This window comes from Terrapene carolina, unplaced genomic scaffold (assembly GCF_002925995.2).
Source record: "Terrapene carolina triunguis isolate 2854851 unplaced genomic scaffold, T_m_triunguis-2.0 Scaffold62, whole genome shotgun sequence".
NCBI lineage: Eukaryota > Metazoa > Chordata > Testudines > Emydidae > Terrapene > Terrapene triunguis.
In genome coordinates this window covers 41,202,451-41,209,483 of record NW_020664413.1, presented here as the reverse complement: position 1 = coordinate 41,209,483, position 7,033 = coordinate 41,202,451, and the positions used below count along the sequence as shown (strand labels likewise).

The 7,033-nt window shown below is 39.3% G+C and overlaps 1 long non-coding RNA gene across 1 annotated transcript; it reads right to left on the bottom strand.

Annotated features, from left to right (window-relative positions):
• Positions 1–1,380: 1,380 nt before the first annotated feature.
• Positions 1,381–6,557, bottom strand: LOC112105637. The gene is made up of 3 exons (XR_002908032.2): positions 4,586–6,557; positions 2,557–2,635; positions 1,381–1,714 (listed from the first exon to the last, which is right to left on the bottom strand). It is a non-coding gene; the product is annotated as an uncharacterized LOC112105637 (long non-coding RNA).
• Between the last annotated feature and the right edge of the window lie 476 nt (positions 6,558–7,033).

The window sequence follows — 7,033 nt, the reverse complement described above, 5'->3', positions numbered from 1 at the left end:
ACAGAAGTTTTCTCCAGTAAGATATTACCTCACCCACCTGTCTTTCTAATATCCTGGGACTAACATGGCTACACCTCTGCATGCAAAAAGAAAAGGCACTTTAGCTGGAGGACATTCTCCTGGGTACATTTTAGAAGCCCAATGCAAACAGAGGTATGAGAATTCACAAAAGACTTATAATAGAAAGTGTTAGGCAACTAAAACAATTGAGAACTGTTTTATAAATGGTAAAGTTGATTATCTTGTAACTCTAGTTTGCTTCCAGTGCTACATTCACTCAAATTCACTATAAACACTACTAAATTAGCATTTTTGTGAAGAAACAAAACAGCTTCAAATACTGAATCTGTACTTTAAGAGTTTAAGGTAATATTACTACTACATAAACTGTGCTAGTTACAACTGTGACTGCACCAAGAGAGCATACTATCCCATGTGTAGGCTGCTTTGAGGGACCACAACATATGTTCATTCTCTCAGCAATTAAGCCCTCACATCGATCAAAGCTCTCTGAACTTGTGCGGAAGAGATGGTCCTTCCTCACTTCCCACAGAGTTACAATTTTACCCCCAGTTGCTTGGCAGTGGACCAGCATTTAAATGGGGGTAATTATTCTCCCCTCCCCATCCCAAGTGTGGTCATTTGTCCTATTATCAATTGGCTAGCAGTGGTTCTCAAACTTTTGTACTGGTGACCCCTTTCACACAGCAAGCCTCTGAGTGTGACCCCCCCCCCCCATAAATTAAAATACCCCTTTTTATATATTTAACACCATTACAAATGCTGGAGGCAAAGTGGGGTTTGGGGGTAGAGGAGAACAGCTCGCAACCCCCCACATAACCTCACGACCCCCTGTTTGAGAAATCCAGGGGCAGATGGTCATGCCAAGACCTGGTAGAGGAGTGGGGCACATCACAGGCTGAATCCAGGGAAGAAATTTGGGGGGAGGGTTTCTAGCAAGTTAGGTTTAACATAAGACCTTAACAAGTTCTAACACATCCTACCTCATCTCTCCTAAAAAACATTCGCCACAAAACCTCCACAGCTTTCCAGTTTAAAGGGCGATTTCAGCACACATGAAAATACTAGATAGTTACAAGGGCAGTGGCAGTGCAAGTTTTCCTATGCAACCCTACCAGTGTTACACAACATTGACCTACTATATTCTCAAATCCCCATGCAGATTCAATTCATTTCCTGGTCAACCCCTCCAGTTCCAAGTGTTGCGAACACTGGACCAGGACTTAATTGAATTAAGACCACACATTTCATTCAAGTCAAATAGCATTAGAAGGATTGCTTCTGGCCACAAGCCTCCTTTGAATGGCTCTAAATTCAATTACTTCTACAGTACTATAGGAAGACAACAAAAGACTTTACTGACACTACTCAAAAAAGAGAACTTTTAATAAAAAGTCATGACAATTTACAGTTCATTCTCGTACAGAAAATGAGAAATGCATTATCGACAATACTTTGATATACATAGTTAACATTTATGGATGTTCTTTTCTAAAACTTGTTTGAATGCAAGCTGTAAAGTTTCAGTACACTATTATCCTTTAAGTCTTTATCTGACATTTTAATTATAGATTTAATTTCTGTTTTCAAATCTTGTGACATTATCCTCTATGGAAGGGTCGTTTTTCTTCTGATGGACAGACTTGCACCACTGAGTTCAGGAAAAAGTTATCTTAGAGGTACAGGAGTCAACCTGCAGCATCCACAGTAGAAAAAGAATCATTCAGATACATTAGAAAGTTAACATACCCCAGACTGTTTTTGTATCACTATGTTCAAGCATATTTTTAAAATACAAGTCTTGATAAATGAGATCAGATTGATATTTACAGGAATACTCCAGTGAAGTAACTAAATGTTATTTTATTCATTGTACAAAGTGTCTTCAACATATAGCCAAGAGACGGTAAGCCAAGGCATTGTGACATTCTGATACAGGGAAGGACTACTATCTTTCCCTCCACCCATTAAAATACTGGAAACCAGACTGTTTCAAAGTTGTAATATAAGATAACCAGTTTAATTAAAAACTTTCAGACTGATTTCCATAGTTTCTAGTGGCAAACCAAATTTCAGTCTCACTCTGCATCAAACTGGGCCCCTGCTGGGGAACAGGACAGTTCACACACACAGAATGGAAGTGACATTATATATATTACACACACAGACAGAGAAATACTTTCAAGTATGAAAACTCTTAATGGAGTTTCCCATTAAAGTTGCAATGCAGGAACAAATGCCTTGTAACTTTATCCTTGATAGCAAGGACAGCAAATTAAGATTGATCCTATTATAATCTGATTTTATCTAGCATATTTCATACTCTTGGTATCCTAAAGTACTTTACAAAGCAACCAATTAGAAACTGGTATGGCAGTGACTTTGTTCACAAGCATGGCTGCTACTGCTAGTTCAGCAACTGCACCAAGTAAATTGGTTCCAGTATCTGAAGTGGATCCCAGTTTGGAGAAAGGAAAGTGTTGTCCATGAAAAAAGGACAATCCTCACTCTTTAAAGCGCCTATGTAAATATTACCTGGAAATTCAGATATTCTGTTATAACATATGTCCAACTTTTCTTTAAAATAATTCGTTCATCTCCTTGTCTGATGAAACTAAAACATAAGCAATTGGAAGACAGTAAGCAGAAGTAAATTAGTTCAATATTTTACATATCCAGAAATTTCAGAAACTCGGATATCCAAGCTTTACACTTAAAATATTAAGAAAATCTCCAAAGCACATAAATCTACAGAAAAGACTGATGTTTTGTAGCTACACCTCTACCCCGATAGAACGCTGTCCTTGGGAGGCAAAAAAATCTGACCGCGTTATAGGTGAAACCGTGTTTATTCATAGATTCAAGGACTGGAAGGGACCTCGAGAGGTCATCGAGTCCAGTCCCCTGCCCGCATGGCAGGACCAAATACTGTCTAGACCATCCCTGATAGACATTTATCTAACCTACTCTTAAATATCTCCAGAGATGGAGATTCCACAACCTCCCTAGGCAATTTATTCCAGTTATATCGAACTTGCTTTGATCTGCCGGAGCGCGCAGCGCCCCCCGCCCCCAGGAGCGCTGCTTTACTGTGTTATATCCGAATTGCGTTATATCAGGGTAGAGGTGTATTTTCTGGAGTCATCGTAAGAACCACCAATATATCTATAGATCTTACAACTGAACTAAATACTTTCCAGGAACTGTATACCTAGATACCCTGTATGTTCTTAACACTTGAAGATGCTATAGGCAGGCTGCAGCAAATCAATCGATGATCTAATCTAGAAGTGATCCTTTGTTGATCATGTGCATTCAGAAGAGGTTCCTCTTAGCCAGGGTTGGGAAGATTAGAGCAGGCGGGCACAAGCAGTTTTCAACCTCCGGCTAAGAAAGGATGCTAGTCACCAGATGCAACAAGGGTATCTAGTACTCTAACTATGACTAGTATCGAGAACCTTCTGCCTCAGTACAAAGCTACCTTTTCAACCTTGGCTCAACCTAGGGTGGGGGAATCATTTAATTTGTAAAAATGCACTAAGTGAGATTTTCATGGTGTTTACAAACATGCCATCTAAAGATAACTATTAAGAATGATTCCCACCAATGTTTTCAAAGGTTGGATTTTTAGGTGCTCACAGGCAGATGTTGACAGGACTCAATTGGTGGGATTCTAGTACTAATCAAAATCCATATATGAACACTTAACAGCTAAAACTAAGTGAAATGTGTTCATTTGAATTTTTCATTTTAGTGCAATTTAAGCAGACAATACTGGCTGAGCTGTACTTGAACTATGACTGTTCACTGAAAAGCAGTCTTAAAGTAAAAATAAAAACTAGTAGATATTTTATCTGACTGAAAAGTTTTTATTTAAACAGGTACTAGACTCCAGTGTAAAAAAGGGCTACAATGGAAATATTCCCCACCGTGACAGCTTCAGGCCTAGAGAGATGAACACTGAAAAAACAGCAAATGTCCAAGAGAGTCAAGGACTTGTGTGCAAAATAGAGAGAACAAGTTATTTTATTGTTCTGTCCCCACATAAATAAAAGCGTTGTTTTGGGCTAAAATCCACTTTAAGTGATCCCTACTTGTTATAGGACATTCTAAGGAAAAAACTGCCTTTGCTAATTACTAATGCCGTTAGAGAGAGCCTAGACTTTTGCAAAGGAACAGATCATTGTTCTCGTTAATAGGAGGAATGCTTTCATCTGCAATACTCTACAGCCACTATGTTAAAGACTATTTTGAATTGTGGTCAAAAGGTTGTTTAGAAGCGCTCTTAACAGCGGGAAGACTATAGTACACTGTTCAATCACTGATCCACATATTATTGCAAGACAGTTGAGAAATGAATTATATAGAACTGCTTTCACACTCCCAAAAAATATCTTTAATTCTGAGCAGCAAATGCTGCGATTTGCTAATGTACTTCTTTCTCCTATCTAGGAAAAAGCTCAATACAAGTTAATGGGGGGGGTGGGGGGGGGGAGAGGAGAATCTAAAAGGGAGTGAGTTAAAGGGTCATGATCAGATGCTTGTTGTACAGGACAAGTCTTACCTAGTCAGAAACCTTTGAACTGAAGAGGATATGCAAGACATTCCTCATTTTGTCAAGCTGCAGCTTCTCATTCAACCTGCAATGTAAATAAATTACTCTTACCTTGTTTAAAAAACCACTACTATTCTAATTCATGAAAAATTTTTAAAGGCAAACCTTACCTATCTCATTGCCCTTCCTTTCAGGTCTAAATGCTAGACCTATTGATTTTGTGTCAACTCAAGTGGCTATCACTCAAGGAGGTTCCAAAAGGTGAAGAACTCTTGCTAGACTTTCTTCGATATTTCAGCAGATTTAACTAGCCTTTGGAAAGCTGCTCACTATCAGCACAGTATCTTATGCCTTCACTTCTCTGGAAGTTGAAGCTGCTGTTGCTGCTGCTGCCTTGTCATTCTTTAATTATGCTGACTTGTCCATACTCAATAGGCTGCTGAAGTCCTGTCTTATGAGTCCTTTGATCCATACTTTGCTAAGAAGTACATCCTAGGTTCTTAAAGCTGGTTAATCACTGTCTCACAGCTTACACTTTTCCATATTGCATACCACAACTAAGCTACCCCACCCATTTAGGAACAAGTCACTTGCAGACTTCAACTGTTTCAAGTTGCAAACGAGTCTTGTTGATAATCTTGAAACTAATGTAAGTGTTACAGGGCGGCTACAGAGGCCTTGTTAAAAAGAACACTGTCAAGACTTTACCTCAACCCATCCTAATTCTTTCCCTACAATCAGATGCAGAGCCAAGTCTACCCAACTCCTTGTTAGCAAGCATTTGCACATGCAAGTCAAGGAGTGATCTAAATGTTGTGTGTCTGCAGAACTCACCCCCAATTTTGCAAGTATCCAGATCAGATGCCAGATTTGATGTACCTTTTAAAGTTTGGCCATTGTCTACAAGCTCCTTGGAGGTGATTTAAATATCTCATGTAAGTGCTACCTTTTCAACTCCCATCTCAATGCATGCCATTTTACTATATCTGGATTCATGCAGATACTGGACTATTGGGGTTTTTTAAAACCAGAGATAAAAAAAATCATTTTAGAACATTCCCACAGGAAAAAAAACCTGAGCAGAGGAGAAAAAAATCCAGTTTGGTGCCTACCAACCTTGACAGTGTTCCTTGTTTCTTTAGTATTCTGAAATTTGATCACACTCCCATAACAATGTTCGGCAACATTGCTTAATGATTGTATTGATTTTTATTTCTTCTAAAACCTCTTAAATAGTAACTTATTGTAGTTTGACTGGTCGTAACTTAAGCCATTTCATAACATCTTTGAAGATGGATTCCTGTGCTGGAATTGCATTTACCTTATAATCGCACATTGACTCAGAGGTGAAACAGGTGAGAGCAATTCGAGCATCACATACTGTCAAATGTCTGGGGTTTTTCTTCTACTGACTGTATCCCTACTCTTCTGGGCCTGTATGACAGAAAGCACTGCTCTGGCAAGAGTTGAGAGAAAAGTCAAATCAAGTAGAGGAAAGGATGACCAGTGCCTGAATTTGGGGTTCAGAGTAAGGCATTAAGCATACTTGCTAGGGCTATATATAGCACAATCTCAGAAGTGGCGGACTGGAAGGGACCTTCAGAGGTCATCAACTTCATCCCCCTGTGCTGAGGTAGGACCAAGTAAACCTTGATAGGATTTTGTCCAACCTGTTCTTAAAAGGATTTTCCAGAGCCTCTTTTGGAAACCTATTCCAGAACTCAACTATTGTTATTGTGAAACAGGATTTCCTAATATCCAACCTAAATCTCCCTTGCTGCAGATTAAGCCCATTACTGCTTGTCCGACCTTCAGTACATATTGAGAACAATTGGTTACCATCCTTTTTGTAAAAACCCTTAACATTGCTGAAGTCTTATCAGGTCCCCGCTCCATGTTCTTGTCCCAAGACTAAACATGCCCAGTTTTTTTAGCCTTTCCTCATGTCAGGTTTTCTAAGCCTTTTATTTGTTACTCTCCTCTTAACTCTCCACATCTTTCTTGAAGTGTGGCACCCAGAACTAGACAAAATGCTCTAAGCTGAGGCTTACCAGTGCCAAGCAGAGGGACCACTAACACCACCCCTCCCCCCCATATCCTACATGGAGACACTCCTGTTAATACACCCCAGAACATTAGCCCTGATTGCAAATTCATCATTGACTCATTTGTGATCCACTATAACCCCCAGATCCTTTTCAGCATTACTGTCACCTACCCAGTTATTCTGCTTGTATTCCACTTTGATACACCGCCACCATCCAGTGTATCATATCTGAATTGATTATGGGCGTCTCTTAAGCAAACTGACGCTGGTATCAAATCTATCCCAAATAATGGAACTAAAGATTTCCTGCCACTAAAATATGACCAAGTTTATTTTTAAATAGCCCTAAATCCCTTACTTGAACCCATATCTTCAGAAGTAAAATACTTGAACTATGACAGTTTGCCCAT